Genomic DNA, 17355 nt, shown 5'->3' with positions numbered 1-17355 from the left:
TGAATTGGGTAATAGAGTCCAAACTGGATAAGACATTACCTCTTCAGCTGATGCCATACTATTAGGTACCTTATCCCATATTTAATAAAAGTCTTATCTTGATATACTCAGGATATGTGTCTTTTTGGAGATAACGAATGGTCTTTTACTTAGGTCTGATTTGGCCGGGCCGACCCGATGGGCTCAACCCACGTGTCTTTGGAGCCGATTATTTATCCAACAGTTAGCCCCCTAATTCTCTTATTTGAATTTAGAATATAAGAGAATTAAGTACCTCAATTTCTGAATTTCGATCTTCCATAATCTGTATCTGACAATTGTTGCCTCTTTTAAAGTAATTATGGCGCATAGTGCCTCGAATCTCTGGATTAGAATGGCGTCTGACCTGATGGATGCCAATTCAAATCTTGGGCACTTATGATCTGTCAGAGTACTAATAGTAACTCCCCATAAATATCTTTTACATAAGTGCCTCTACATAATATTGTCGGTCTGGCCAAAGTTGTGAAGATGATCTCCTACTCTTGGTAGGAGATGGATCGGACTGATGTAGTTGATTTCACCAAGATCGTGGTGAAATGCCACTCTGAGAGAACACCGAAGCTTCTTCATCGGTAGTGCTTCGCAGATTGCTTCCACAAAAATCTCTCTTGGCGGCTTTGGAGGCTCAGACTGGCGCTGAGGCTTTGGTTGTCCGAGACTTACAACAGCTAGGGGCTTCTGGTGGCCTGAGGTTCTGTGCTTGGCGTACCGAATCTTCTAATCTGAACACCATCTAGCTTGGTCTCACGTGTGAATATCTTTATTTTTGAACTTTGTAATGTTTGAATTCTATGTTATGGAAAACTTTCCATAACAAATCAATTTTGACATATCCTCTAATAACTTGAACAAACAATCAGTTTGCGTAAGTTAACTCCGAGGAGGATAGGAAAAATCTTTTGTTCAACCTCCATGACTAGGAGGAAAAGATTTTTTGTTCAACCTCTGAGACTAGGAGGAAAATATTTTTTGTTTTGGCCTCCGTGACTAGGAGGGAAAAATCTTTTTGTTTCGACCTCTGGGACTAGGAGGGAAAAATCCAACTTTAAGCTATCCTCCTTAACTTGAACAAACAATCAGTTTGTGTAAGTTATGACCGAGGAGGATAGGAAAAATCTTTTTAGAATTGATGAACTTACTTGGTTATTTTTTTTTGTAGAGGTGGTATCCCCTTATGGTTTGTTATAGGGGTTGTCTCCCGTAAGGTTTGTTGTAGGGGTTGTCTCCCCGTATCTTTGTCCGAGTTGCTCTTGAGACAACTTAATCCAAGAGCTTGGTGCAGCTTCGGTGATTTTCCTTTTGCAGAAGCTTTAACTTTGTTGAGCTACCCCCCATAACTTTAGTCCGCGACCGCGGGCTAAGTCGTTCGAGGCGGATAGTCAAGTCTGAAAAAATAAATTGACTTCTAAAGATAAACAACAAGTGTGTGCACAAAGTGTCAACAAAAATAAGCACAGCAGAAAGTAAATGACACAGATTTTTGTTGACGAAGTGGAAACTTAGTTAAGAAAAAAACCACTCCGGGGCAGCCAAACCCAGGAATTCCACTATTCAGAAGACATAGCTAGATACAAGACAGTAACACTCACATATACCCGATGCAGTAGTTGTATCTTGATCTCTGACGTGTAACCCAACACGAACGCTTCCCAACCAAATTCTCCTACCTGAAGGGGTCTTCAATGGAACTCCTTACCTTAAAACCGACCTCTAAGATAGACTTCAGTTGTAGCTCAGCAACAGCACACTTGAAAAAGGGCTTCAGAGGAAATATCACGTCTTTGAGCAGTAGTGGAATTCAATACCGAATTCTTGCAGTTCTCAGTGCCCTGGGGCCTCTATTTATAGGCTGGGGGCTCAAATGAGCGTCAGGCAAAATATACCTAGGCACCGTCCGGACGGTGGACATGGGTCGTCCGGACGGACAACTGTGCGACAAGATTTTCTGAAAAATTCGCAGGGAAATCTTTCCTATTTAAGGGCATCGTCCGGACGGTCGCACGTTCGCTGCAAGTAATTTCCTTATAAGGCTCTCGAGTGTCCGGACCATGGGGGATAAGCGTCCGGACGGCTATTCTTCAACACGCAATTTCCATATCGGTAATGCGCACGTCCGGACCATGATAGGCAGTCGTCCGAACGGTTGAAGTCGAATCGGCAATTTCCTTCTTTGATGCACGCGCTTCTGGACCATAGCTGTCAGACGTCCGGACGGTCATATTTGAATTGCTATTCTTGCCATAAGGAGACACGCGTCCGGACGGTATACCACATCGTCCGGACGGTTGACTGATCTTCCCTTTCTTGGAACTTGGAAAGAAATCAGAAGTTGATCGAGTACTGGGAGGCATCCGGACGTGATGCTGAAACGTCCGGGCGAATGCAAGCTAGCACAAAAACTTCTCGATACAGTATGGGGTCCGGACGGAATGATCACTTCGTCTGGACGGATGATGCTGGTCTGTCTAGCGTCTGGACGGGATGTTACGTCATCCGGACGGATGGAATAGTGGACAGATGGGCGTCCGGACGGGATGGCTCGATCGTTCGGACGGCTGACAGGGAACTTGAATTCTTCTGACTTGCAGACTCTGAATAGTGGAATCCCTGTTTACAGCATCTTTACTATTAAGTGATTTTGTCCAAACACAGAATGAGGCCAAAATACTAACAAACTCCCCCTTTGGCCATTATGGGACAAAAATCACTTGACCGGTTTGGAAATACATTCCTGGTCCAAAAATAAAAATTACTCCCCCTTTTTGTGTCAAAGGGACAAAGGGTAAAACAGAGTAATAAAAACTAACTGTCATAAAAATTACTCCCCCTAACGATCTCAAAAGGACCCGGGAAACAGAGTAATATAAGTTCAACAGTTATCAAAAACAAAGACTGAAAAATTGCTGAATAGGGAGAAAACAGCAAAGTAAGGGCCTTCACAAGTATTGTAGCACACGTATGTATTTCTGTCTGAAAAGCTAGTCATAGAGCAAGTCAGAATTATAAGAACATGGAGATGATAGACCAGTGTAACAGAAACAAAGGTTACCCTGCCAAAATAATGAAGATCACCTGCTCATCTCATGCAATGCGTGTGTGTGTGTGTGAAGACTGAACCCACAAGGTTTGAAAAATCATGACAAGAGCAACCGGATTTCCTAAAGAAGAGAGAGGTTCTATGACAGATTAGCCAAAAGTCAAACCTTACTCTTACTAGAGCCTAGCCATCCTCATCTGATACACTCCCCCTGAGATACAGCACCGAATTGTTTTACTTGTACCATGAGGGACAAGATAAATTTTTACTTGCTCATAGAGGGCAAGGCATATTGCAGATTCAGTACAGAAGCAGTGAATAGACAATTTTAAAGCACAAAATTCATACGAATAGCTGCTCAATTCTTATGGTGCTGCAAGCTAGAGGAAATGCCAGAGTTTTGAGATCCTAGGTTAAACTAGCCTGTGGTCAATTTGACCATCTTATCACAAACCTCTTCTCTTATCAGAAATTCTAGAAGCAAACAGTCAGAGAAGGAAAAGCACGCACCTTTGGGGAGTCTAGGATAGTGCATGAGGTCATCACATGAGACAAGCGACTATCAAACAAAACAATGAGCAGGGAAAAACTTTTGTACATGTCAGACTGATGTTTTCACCCACATGTAAGCATAATATATCAATGCTCAACAGATTAGTAAACCATAAAGAATACATGAAATAGCTGACATACCTTGTGAAAGACTTACCCTGCTACGAAGACTCCACCTCCCTTTTTTTTTATATTTTTTTTATATTTTTTTATTACAACATCATGCTATCAAAGGACAAAGAATTCATCCTAGCATGGAACATCATGTCTAGGACATGGCACAAACACCAATGGCTTTACGAAGAGAGACTCAAACCTGCTACCATCTAGAGGTTTAGTAAGTATGTCAGCCAATTGATTTTCAGTGGGAATGAATGAGAGAGAAACCACCTAATATTCCACAAGATCACGTAAAAAGTGATGTCTGATGTCGATGTGTTTGGTCCGAGAGTGCTGAACGGGATTCTTTGAGATATTAATCGCACTAGTATTATCACAGTTGATAATCATAGTATCTTGAGAGAATCCGTAGTCCCCCAGCAGCGTCTTCATCCACAATAATTGAGTGCAGCAGCTACCCGCAGCAATGTACTCAGCCTTAGCAGTGGAGAGAGAAATAGACGCTTGTTTCTTGCTTATCCAAGCTAACAGATTGTTCCCCACATAGAAGCATCCTCTAGAGCTACTTTTTCTATCATCAGCATTTCCAGCCCAATCTGCATCAGAGTATCCTGCAACAACAAGATTTGTTTCTCTAGAATACCATATGCCATAAGAGAGGGTATCATTTACATACCTGATGATACGCTTAACTGCAATGAGGTGAGATTCCTTAGGATTTTCTTGGAAACGAGAACAAACACCCACACTAAAAGCAATTTCTGGTCGGCTGGCTGTAAGATACAGGAGGCTCCCTATCATACTCCTGTAAAGGGATGGATCAATAGATTTGCCTACAAGATCACTATTGATATTGACACTGGTGCTCATGGGAGTGCGAGCACGACTTTTTCCATCCAACCCAAAACGTTTGACCAGATCCCTAGCATACTTAGACTGAGAAATGAAGATGCCTTCAGCAGTTTGCTTAACTTGAAGGCCAAGGAAGTAGTTCAGCTCACCAATCATGCTCATCTCAAATTCCTACTTCATTTCCTCAGAGATCTCATGGGCAAGAGAGTCTAACGTAGCTCCAAAAATAATGTCATCAACATAAATTTGAGCAATGAGTTTGTGAGTACCTTGTTGCCTGATAAATAGAGTCCGATCAGCTTGTCCACTTATGAATCCCTTGGCCAGGAGATAAGTGGTGAGACGCTCATACCATGCCCTAGGAGCCTGCTTAAGCCCATATAGTCCCTTTTTCAACTTGTACACATGATGGGGATGATGAGGGTCTTGAAAATCCTTTTTTTGTTCTACATAAACTTCTTCTTGCAGAACTCCATTTAAGAAGGCACTCTTTACATCCATCTGATAACTTGAAGTCAAGATGACAAGCAATAGAGAGAAGAAATCTGATAGACTCTAACCTGGCAATAGGGGCAAAGGTTTCATCAAAGTCTACTCCCTCTATCTGAGTATATCCTTGTGCAACAAGACGGGCTTTATTTCGAACCACAGTACCATGTTCATCAGTTTTATTCTTGAAGATCCACTTGGTACCAATAATATTTTGTTCTGCTGGACGGGGAACCAAGGTCCAGACATCATTTCCGGTGAACTGATGGAGCTCATCATGCATTGCAGAGACCCAGCCTTCATCTTGTAGGGCTTCATCAACTTTCTTGGGCTCTGTCTGAGCTAGATAGCAGCTGTAAGAGACTTGATTGGCTACTTCACTGGTGGGCTGAATGACTCTGCTTCTCAGTCTACGCTCTTCATCTATATTCCCAAGCAGCTGCTGAGGAGGATGATTATGCTTCACCCATGATTGCTTATGAGGATTAGCAGTAGTATCCTCATCTTCGGAGGTAGTAGGAGTGGTATCCGAAGTCGTGGGAGAAGAAGGAGATTCATCTGGAGACTCCTTTGAAGAAGGATTAATGATATCAGTTGGGGCTGCTGAAGGCTCAGCTGAATCGAGCTGTTTTTCCTCCCTGCTGATAGGTCTCTGAACTTCTTCATTATCAACTACTACATTTGTTGATTCCATCATAGTCTCTATTCTTTTGTTGAAGACTCTGTATGCACGACTGTTTGTGGAATATCCTAAGAATATACCTTCATCACTCTTGGTATCAAATTTTCCCAGATTTTCCCTATCACGAAGTATATAACATTTACTTCCAAAAGTTTTAAAATACTTCACTGTGGGTTTCTTACCTCACCAGATTTCATAGGGAGTCTTGTTTGTTTCAGGCCTAAGGTAGACCCTGTTGATGATATGACAGGCAGTGTTTACAGCTTCTCCCCAGAAGTGTTAAGCAAGATTTTTTGAGTGGATCATCACACGAGCCATCTCCTGAATTACCCTGTTCTTCCTTTCAACAACTCCATTCTGCTGAGGAGTGATAGGAGAAGAAAATTCCTGCTTGATTCCATATGAGCGACAGAATTCTTCGAACTTGGAATTTTCAAATTCTCTTCCATGATCACTGCGGATTCTCACAATCTGGCAATTTTGCCCAACCTGAATCTTCTTGAACAAATGTTGAGCTGTATCAAAGGCATCAGATTTTTCCCGAATAGGAATAGCCCATGTATATCGAGAGAAGTCATCAACAATAACCAGATATATCTTTTCCCACCTAGACTAGCAGTTCTAATGGGACCCATGAGATCCATGTGTAGTAATTCCAAGTTTTTGGAAGTTAGAATACCTGAGGTCTTCTTATAGGCTGCTCGAGTCGGTTTCCCTAGTTGACAAGGACCACAAATTCCTTTTCCAGTCTTCTCCATTTTGGGCAGGCCTTTAACAGCATCTTTGCCTGCAATTTTCAACATATCAGAGAAATTGAGATGCCCTAACCTCTGGTGCCATAGCTCACTGTCATCTATGGTTGCTTTGTTGCAGAAAATCTGAGGATCTGCAGCCAAACCAGGAAGGCTGTAACAATTGTCAGCAGTTCTTTCTCCTCCCATGAGCCATCTGCCACTACTGTCAAATATATTGCATTCCTTCTTGGAGAATTGCACCACCAAGTCATTATCACAAAACTGGCTGATGCTGAGGAGATTTTCCTTTAGTCCTTCTACATTCATAGCTTCTTGAGATGTTCCAAGGCCTGGAATGTCGATGATCCCTTTACCAATGACTCTGGATTGACTCCCATCTCCATAGGTGATTCGCCCACGTTTGCCCATCTAAACTTCTTTTAGCAAAGTCTTATCACCTGTCATGTGTTTAGAACAACCACTATCCAAATACCACAAACAAGTATCAAGAATTTTTAGTGCAGTATGAGAAACTAAACACAGATTTTCTTCCTTTTTGACCCAGACTTGTTTGGAAGCTTTTTGATTATTAACCAGGACATATCTTTGCTCATTCGGGGTGAGGTATGCTAACTTCTCACTAATGAGTTTCACTTGATCACTTAACACTTTAACTTGTTCTTCAAAACCTGGTTCATCTTTCCTAGGGATAAGGGTTTTCTTCCAAGGTTTCTGAGACCAAATTTGGAAACAGTTTGGACGAAGATGACCAACAATACCACAGTGATGACAAGTAGGTATAGATTGATTATCCCCTTTACCCTTACAAATAGATTGAGTATGAGACATGATAGGTTTAATGAACATGGTCTTATGAACAGACATATCATGTGAAATAGAAGCAATTTTATCCATACTCAATATAGACATAGTAGAAGTAAGAAAAAAACACTCAAGAAATTAATCTTCTTAGAGTTTACCAAGCTCTGATACCAATTGAAAAACGAAATTGTCTTCTAAAGATAAACAACAAGTGTGTGCACAAAGTGTCAACAAAAATAAGCACAACGGAAAGTAAATGACATAAAGATTTTTGTTGACGAAGTGGAAACTCAGTTAAGAAAAAAACCACTCTGGGGCAGTCAACCCAGGAATTCCACTATTCAGAAGACATAGCTAGATACAAGATAGTAACACTCACATATACCCGATGCAGTGGTCGTATCTTAGTCTCTGACGTGTAACCCAACACGAATGCTTCCCAACCAGATTCTCCTAGCTGAAGGGGTCTTCAATGGAACTCCTTACCTTAGAACCGACCTCTAAGATAGACTTCAGTTGTAGCTCAGCAACAGCACACTTGAAAAAGGGCTTCAGAGGAAATATCACGTCTCTGAGCAATAGTGGAATTCAATACCGAATTCTTGCAGTTCTCAGTGCCCAGGGGCCTCAATTTATAGGCTGGGGGTTCAAATGAGCGTCAGGCAAAATATACCTGGGCACCTTCCGGACGGTGGACATGGGCCGTCCGGACGGACAACTGTGCTACAAGATTTTCCAAAAAATTCGCGGGGAAATCTTTCCTATTTAAGGGCATCTTCCGGACGGGATGGCACATCGTCCGGACGGTCGCACGTCCGCTGCAAGTAATTTCCTTATAAGGCTCTCGAGCGTCCAGACCATGGGGGATGAGCGTCCGGACGGCTATTCTTCAACACGCAATTTCCATATTGGTAATGCGCGTGTCCGGACCATGATAGGCAGTCGTCTGGACGGTTGAAGTCGAATCGACAATTTCCTTCTTTGATGCACGCGCGTCCGGACCATAGCTGTCAGACGTCCGGACGGTCATATTTGAATTGCTATTCTTGCTTTAAGGAGACGCACGTCCGGACGGGATACCACATCGTCCGGACGGTTGACTGATCTTCCCTTTCTTGGAACTTGGAAAGAAATCAGAAGCTGATCGAATACTGGGAGGCGTCCGGACGTGATGCTGAAACGTCCGAATGGATGTAAGCTGGCACAGAAACTTCTCGATATAGTACGGGGTCCGGACGGATGATACTGGTCTGTCTAGCGTCCGGACGGGATGGCACATCGTCCGGACGGATGGAACAGTGGACAGATCGGCGTCCGGACGGGATGGCTCGATCATCTGGACGGCTAACAGGAAACTTGAATTCTTTTGACTTGCAGACTCTGAATAGTGAAATCCCTGTTTACAGCATCTTTACACTTAAGTGATTTTGTCCAAACACAGAATGAGGCCAAAATACTAACAAAGTCCTCTTGGTATCCTGGACAATGTTGTAAAAGAGATCTCAAAGTTCAGAGTGAGTCTCGGGGCTTCAGCCTGTAAATACTTGAACTTTCCTTTTCAAATGTATCTTTTCTTTTTCATGTAAATTTTTTTTGTAATGAACAAAATTTCAATGTTAATGAATGGAAGTCTTGGACATTTTGACTTTCACTTTCCTTATCTTACTAGTTCTAAAGTGTTTCTCACTTAAAAACCTTTTCTGAGACATATCTCGATTTCTTATAAATCTTACTTTTTATACTAGAGTTACCCCCCAAAACTTGAACAAACAATCGATTTGAGTGAGTTTTTTCCGAGGGAAGAATCGGTCTAATTTTTTTTTTAAATTTAGGTTACCCCTAAAAATTTTGAACAAACAATCGGTTTGTTGAAATTTTTTACAAAGGAGAATAGAAAATACTATTTGGATCGAAGTGTTGAGTCTTACTTGATGATTTTTTAAAGAGGTTTTATCCTCATACCTTCCTGAAGCTTTACATCCTCTTTATCTTTTTGAATCTTTCCTGAAGTTCTGTCATCCTGAAGCTTTATCTTCTTGAAGCTTTGTCATCCTAAAGCTTTTTCATCCTGAAGCTCTGTCATCCAGAAGCTTTTCTTCCTGGATCTTTACCTCTATGAAGCTTTATCATCATGAAGCCTTATCTCCCTAAACCTTTATCTTCCTAGAGATCTGTCTTCCTAAAGCTCTACCTTCCTGTTTATCTTACTGAGCTACCCCCCATAACTTTTGTTGCGACCGCAGGCTAAGTTGTTCAAGGTGGGTAGTCAGGTCACGGAGCTTTACCTTCCTGAAATTTTATCTTTCTAAATCTTTATCATTCTGAAGCTTTACCTTTCTGAAACTTTACCTTTCTGAAACTTTATCTTCCTGAAACTTTTTCTTCCTGAAGCTTTACTTTTCTGAAGCTTTATCTTCCTGAAACTTTATCTTCTTGAAGCTTTACCTTTCTGAAGCTTTATTTTCTTGAATCTTTCCTGAATCTTTATCATCCAAAAGCTTTATCATTCTGAAGCTTTATCTTCCTGAATCTTTGCCTTTCTGAATCTTTATCATCCTAAAGCTTTATCATTCTGAAGCTTTACTTCCTGTTTACTTTCCTGGAGCTTTATCATCCTGAATCTTTATCTTCCTGAAACTTTACTTTCCTGTTTGTTTTCCTTATTGAGCTACCCCCCATAACTTTATTCTGCAACACAGGCTTAAGTCGTTCGAGGTGGGTAGTCAGGTCATTGAGCTTTACCTTCCTTTGCAGCTGCTTTATCTTCCCTGAGCTACTCCCCATAACTTTAGTCCGCAACCGTGGGCTAAGTCTTTCGAGGCAGATAGTCAGGTCGCCTTAGGTATCCCTTTTAAGTTTTAGCCTCTTCTTGCGAGATTTCTGCCCGAGAGCTTGAATCAGCTTTGGTGAATTTTGCCTTTATCTCGGTCTTTGAGGAGCCATATCTTGTGGTGATGACGCCTTAGATTATCCTTATCCTTATCCTTCGAAAACCTCCAATCTCACCTTGGTATCCTTTCCATAACCCTTTCTGGTCGTCCGAGGAAAGGACTCGGGCCAATTCTTAACCTTATCCCTTCGGAAACCCCCAACCGAGGGGTTTCTTCCCATTGAATCCTTTCCATGACCCCTTCGGATTGTCCGAGGAAAGGATTCGGGCGGATTCTTATCGGGATATCCTTAACCTTATCCCTTCGGAAACCCCTAACCGGGAGGTTTCTTCCCTTTGTATCCTTTCCATGACCCTTTCGGGTTGTCCTAGGAAAGGATTCGGGCGGATTCTTTTCTGGATATCCTTAGCCTTATCCCTTCGGAAACCCCCAACCGAGGGGTTTCTTCCCTTTGTATCCTTTTCATGACCCTTTTAGGTTGTCCAAGGAAAGGAATCGGGCGGATTCTAATCCTCATCCTTTCGGAAACCCCCAACCGAGGGGTTTCTTCCCTTTGCATCCTTGCCATGACCCTTTCTGGTTGTCCGAGGAAAGGATTCGGGTAGATTCTTCCCTGAGTATCCCCACCATAACTCTTTCGAGTCGTTCAAGGGGAGGAGTCGGGTGGATGTTGATGTAGCTTTATCATCTTTGGAGAAGTTTGATGAAGAAGTGCTTTTACTCTGTTCCGAACTGCTGCTTTATTCTTAGCAGAGATCAATCAATACCTGGGGACTGTCTGTTCTTCCATGCTCTCGGTGTTGGACTAATTGAGAGACTTTCTTTGTTTTCTCTGCAGGGTTGTCTCCCTAGCTTTCGGTGTTGGACTAACCGAGAGACTTTCCTTGTATGATTTGTTGTGGGGGTTGTCTCCCCATATCTTTTCTGGGAAACGGGTTAACAAAGTACTGCATATACTAAAATCAAATAGCAGAATACACAGTGGCACTATATTCTTTTGTCATCTGTCGGGATGATTTTATGATCCTTACACTCACGACAGGAGTGAGGTCTCGACACATAGTCTATTTTGCTTAATACAACAATCCAAATTTTCGACAAAAGATCCGTGATAAAGAGGCAATTTCTGTGGGTTAACTCCCAATAAAAACTTTATGAGCTTTCCATCAGGAATCATCAAACATGAATTATTGCAATAGCACAAGAGTTCTATTTTATCAAAATATATATATTTTCGGCAAAGCGTTCAAGTGCATGCGTACATATATTTATTTGGTTGATAAAACAAGAATCAACATTTATCCTTACTTTAACATAAATCATGTTTGTAAAAGAAGAGTATGAACTTATTTGGTGAATTCGATGAAGATGAACCGTCTTACTTGGAGTTCCTTATCTTGCATGCCACTCAATATGGGGCTTTATGGGAGAAGTTCCTCAAACTGGACCCTCAGTTCGAATTGGTCCCTCGACACGTGACTGTGCCCTTCGGAGGATGGCAAATCTGGAGGGGTCCTCGGAGTGTGCCATTTGGAACTAGGAGCTCGAGCATAGGGTCCTCGGGATAGTACCCTCGAAATAATACTCTCGGTATGTGTCATTTCGGTACATACTTTTCCGCTCTGTAGAACACCCTCGGATCTAACTTTCCTCCTTGGTAAAACACCTCGGATCTAACTTTTGTACTCGGTAGAACACCCTCGAATCTATCTTTTATACTTGGTAGAACACCATCGGATCTAACTTTTCTCCTTGGTAGAACACCCTCGGATCTAACTTTTGTACTCAGTAGAACACCCTCGGATCTAACTTTTCTCCTCGGTTGAACACCCTCGGATCTAACTTTCCTCCTTGATAAAACTCCTCGGATCTAACTTTTGTTCTCGGTAGAACACCCTCGGATCTAACTTTTCTCCTCGGTAGAACACCATCGGATCTAACTTTCCTCCTTGGTAAAACACCTCGGATCTAACTTTTGTACTCGGTAAAACACTCTCGGATCTAACTTTTGTGCTCGGTAGAACATCCTCGGATCTAACTTTTTGGAGTATACTTTCTTCTTCTTCCTCTTCTTCTTCTTCTTCTTCTTCTTCTTCTTTTTTTTTTTTTTTTTTTTTTTTTTTTTTTTTTTAACTTCGGTCGTTGGCGTTCTTGAAACCTAAGTTGCAATAAAACACAGCATGTCTGACATCCCCGCAAACCTAAAACACTTGAGAACTGGATTCCGGCTCCCCACTGAATTGGAACACGAATCTTGGATCAGGCTCAGCGCTAATGCTCAAGTGAAACTGATTCAACTCGTCTTTACCACATGCAGATTCACCGACACTGCGACAATCTCCAACACTGTTCATTAAATTTCCATACGTGATCCATGCTTTTAAACCCAACCCCAACAGCAACATCTAGGAGTATTGGAGGGTTCTTGACTTCCTTTCCTTAACTTGATCCGATCTTCGGGATCTCTTGTTGCCTCGGAGGTCCGGATCCTCGGGATTTCAAAAACTTCTGGGTGATTATTTCCTTCACTTTTGCCTCGGAGGTTCACAGAGCCACGAAAACTGGAGCTCGGGGGTCCTGTGAAGCCTTCTCCACGAGGTTGATCCAGCTCTGACTCCTGTTTTAGGTTTTGGGTCTCTGATTTCTTCTAGAGCCGTAAGCCCCAGAAAATGAGGTGCTCTAATCCCCTTTCCGGCACTGGTGATTTCGGATCTGGCTTCACATTCTGGCGAGTCACAGTCAGGGCCCTGTTGTCTTCTTGGACAGATTCTAGCACCACTCCATTGGCAATAGATCTGACTTCAAACTCCTGGGTCATAAGAGGAACAGCCTAGCTGATCAGCTGAATCATACCCTTAGGTAGGCTTATTCTTTTGGGCCGACTCTTTTCTTCCCTTTTTTCCTGTCTCGTCTCTGGTCCTGGCAGCTTACAATTGAAGTCTTGACAGCTAAAATCATCTTTTTCAAATGAAATTTCTAGTTCTTACCCAGACTCTGGTTCACATTTCGAGGAAAACTCTGATAATTCCTGATTATTTTCTCTTGTATCTAGGTTCTGACTGAAGATTTCGGCAAAAACTACTCGTTGAACAGCGCCAACGTTTCTCGTCGTTTCCCCGATGAACTGGAGCGTCACAGCCCACGACTCGTGGGTATCTCTGAGGATGGGAATTCTCATCCAGACCTCTCTCATCTACGTTTTTCCCTCAACTCTCAGTCTTGGAGTTTCAACAAGAATTGGGAACGAAATAGGTGCCTACCGGCTGGAAATAGCCAGAAATCCCATGGTCATCTCCCTCGTTTGAGCCGTCAGATTAGGCCTTGCAGCCATGCTGTGGCAATCTTCTTGAGGTTTGTGACAAAAATAGGAATCGTCGGGCTCATGTTTTATGTTCTCTACAATACGGATTGGATGGTTAAGGTAAACAGGGAAGGCTAATCTTGCTCCTCAATTTGCTCTTATTCTTCACGATCGGGATTGGGCTCTCCGTGACAAAGCCACAATTCTTCATCCGGCCCACTGGAATTGATTAGAATGGGTTCTAATTCAAAACCCCGAGGATGGAAGATCTAAACTTGACCCGAGATGAGCTAGCGTGGATCTTCCTTTGGAGCTCGGACTGAAACAAACAACATGCTTTCGTCGACCATCTGGGCAGCTAGGGAGATCGGATCTTTAAGACAACGACCCGATCAGCACCTGATCCGTGGTGGAGACATTCTGGGTTTTGTCGAACTCAGACCTCTGGGTTCAGCGCCGCGTCGAAGACTTCGAGATCGAGCAGATTCTTGTTTCGCTCTCCGCCAGTTTCTACTCCTGTTGGATCTCCCATTGACACATGAAGTCTCAGGCTATTCTCTTGTTTATAGTCAACTCTATCCTCTCGAGGGTCTCCATCTCGCTGGTCACGAGTCTTTGGCCATGGATTGGGTGAAAGAGATGTGAGCTTTCAAATTTCTAGATGCCTGGCATAGACGATTTAGCAACAGGCAGGGATGACCGTGAGGAGCACGAGTCATTGGATTCTGAGTGGAGTGTCACCATCGCCTGAAAATCTCCAAATCTGTGAAGAAGACTGCCTCCATGTTCGGAGCTTTTACGTCCCACTGGGCAAAACCCGAAGTGTTGGGGATTTGCTTTTTTCGTCCTGTGGATTGCGTCACCGGGGCTTTCAGTGGTTTCAGAGTCAGCAGGGAGTTTCCTCCACCACCTAACTCGGTATCACCGGAAAGGATCTGAACTTGAACTGAGATGAGCTAGCGTGGATCTTCCTTTGACAAGGGCCTAGATCTCGTACCCATCGTTTTCTTTTTTTCTTTTTTCTGGACCTTCCGTCAAGCCTTTGAGCTTTTCTTTCTTGGCAACAGCTCTTTGCCGTGTCAAGAATCCTCTTTGTTTCTCCACACACTGCTCCGAGTCTGCATCCTCTCCTGTCAATGGAGTTTCCATAAAAAATTCCATCGTCGTTGTCCTCTATGTCACCTTCTCTGTTTCTTCTCTTCTCTTCCTTTTTTTTCTTCTACACGCTACCCTCTGGCCTCTGTCTTCTTTTCTCTGTCAGTCTCCTCCTCTCTCTTTATACACGTTAGTCTCATCTCTCTTATTTCTTCTCGTCTCCTTTTTCTTTGTTTTGCCTCGGTGTTCAGAAAAATTGTACATCCACGTAACCAGTAATGGCCAACCTTGATCTTGCACATCCACAAAGAAGGAATTCAATTTTTGTGTGGATCAAGAGGCCAAAAGCAATACCCAGGTAGGGCTTACGAGGGACAGCAAGTATTTTGCAGACCGAACCTTGTATTTCAACTGTTCTGTTTTTCTGATAAAGGAGAGCACTAATTCTGTGGTTTATCGAGAACTGGTACCCCACGTACAGTTGAACATGATCTGATATGTATGAACGTAGATCTGTAAAGATCTGTCATGGACTATTGGCGATTTGTGAAAAAAGAAATCATCGGCTAATTTAAGCCGTGATTTTTTCTGTAGTCACCGTTGCGGATTTTTTTTTTGAGAGAACTACGTCGGTTCCCACAGACGGTGCCAAACTGTTGGTACAGTTTCCGGTACGGTGACGTGTTGCCTTGTGATTCGTTGCCTTCCTTGATATTCGCTCTCCTCGTAATCTACAAAATAATAAACGGCTCGTCGGCTCGTGGGGGTGCCAACCATACCCCCACTCCGATGCCTAAGTCAGTTCAAACTATTTATTTTCTGGAGAGTATCAATAATCTCAGAGCTTAGGAAATCTGCCTCTAAAAAATACCTGGTGTAGTGGTCTTATTTATAGGCTCACAGCTCACAGTTATAAAACTGCTAAAATACTTGGAGCATAATTTGATTAGGAGTCTGAGTCCTAGATCACATAGTCTTTAATCTTATCTTCATAGAATTTGAATTGGGTAGTAGAGTCCAAACTGGATAGGACACTACCTCTTCAGCTGATGACATACTATTAGGTACCTTATCCCATATTTGATAAAAGTCTTATCTTGATATACTCAGAATATGTGTCTTTTTGGAGATAACGAATGGTCTTTTACTTAGGTCTGATCTGGCCGGGCCGACCCGATGGGCTCGGTCCACGTGTCTTTGGAGCCGATTATTTCTCCAACAAAGAAGTTTGGCATTTTCAAGGGATCCGTGGCCGGTGGTGCCGACACACCCACCAAGCAGACCTCCAAAGCGATGGGAAAATCCTCAAAGGGAGGTACTGTTCCGAAGAGCGGAGCCTTGAGGAGCGCTGATGAGGGTCCCTTGAAGAAGAAGAAGAAGAAAGTCCAGAAGAGGACTCCATTGTCGTGCACTTCCTCGATAAGGAACGTGGCAAAATCGATGAGCGTGGCCCTCAAAGGGGACAATCCTAAAGTTACGGCCGCAGATGGTGGCGACAAATAGGATCACGACCCAGCCAAGGGAAGTGAAACCCTAGAACAATCGGTTTGGAGATGTCAATCTCGACTTTGAAACGCAGATGGTGGCAACAAATAATACCTCGAACCTCACCATTTTCAACTTCTAACAAACAACCTTGTGATTTTCCAATCTTAATAGCATTGATGGCTGTCATATTCTGTAATGGCAAGCCATGAACCTGAATCCAGAATGGATAGATTGTGAGTTCCACCTCTTCAAAAGCGAGCTCCAAAGACCAGGGCTTCAGAATGAGCAGGAAACCACGAACATTCCAATGGCCTTGTTGCAAAATCCGCTCAGCATGCGAGCGTTGAAAGACCTTGAACATAAACTTATCTGAGGGGACAGTTTCAATTTCAATAGGATTTGCAAATTTCCCAGCTGCAACTAGTGTATCACGAACCCATTGAGGATGGGGAGGTTTTGCAGATGAGAGTTTACCAGTTAGCCCGAAAGTAGCTTGCTTTGGGTGTTCGATGGGAAAGGATTCCAGACGAGCAGGATCATCCCAGCCAAGAGCTTCGGTTTCAGTAATAAGGGTTTGGATATTGATTTGTGATTTTTCCCTAGTGAAAAGAAACAAGAAGGAAGCAAAACAGTAGCAAAGACAAAAGGAGTTGGGAAAATCTGTCCTAAAGCAGTAGTAGCAAAGACAAAAGAAGTAGGGAAAATCTTTCCTGAAGGAGAGAGGGCGAAAGCTCAGACAGAGAGAGAGAGAGAGAGCGGATTAATAAGAAACCCATATCATTACTCTGATAAAAATGCATCCCATGCAGATCGAATATCAACCCAAAATAAGATCTTTCATGTACAAGAAGATCCAAAATTTCCCAAGAAAAATTAAAAGACTAAGAACTCAAATCACTAAATCTGTGGCCGCCGCTGAGTACTCTTTTGCAATTTCTTGTGCTCATCCAAATGCTGGGAAGTTGTAGAGATCATGTCATATGTGAGAGAACAAGAGGGTTGGAGGGTTTTGCCGTCTTTTAGAGACGTGTCAATGATCCGATCATATTACTGCATTATTCACCTTTAATGAACCTTACTAACACCACTCATACATTATTTGGCAATATAAAACATAATATGATATATGTAGGCCCACTTACAGAAAATTTCTAAGGTACATTGTCTTTAAAGGAAAATGATTTTTGCACAATCCATAAATAGTGAGACTCACATGTATAGGTTTCACAAATGTGTCGTAGGTTGTGGAA

This window comes from Alnus glutinosa, chromosome 5 (genome assembly GCF_958979055.1).
Source record: "Alnus glutinosa chromosome 5, dhAlnGlut1.1, whole genome shotgun sequence".
NCBI classification, from domain to species: domain Eukaryota; kingdom Viridiplantae; phylum Streptophyta; class Magnoliopsida; order Fagales; family Betulaceae; genus Alnus; species Alnus glutinosa.
This window is presented reverse-complemented; position numbering follows the sequence as displayed.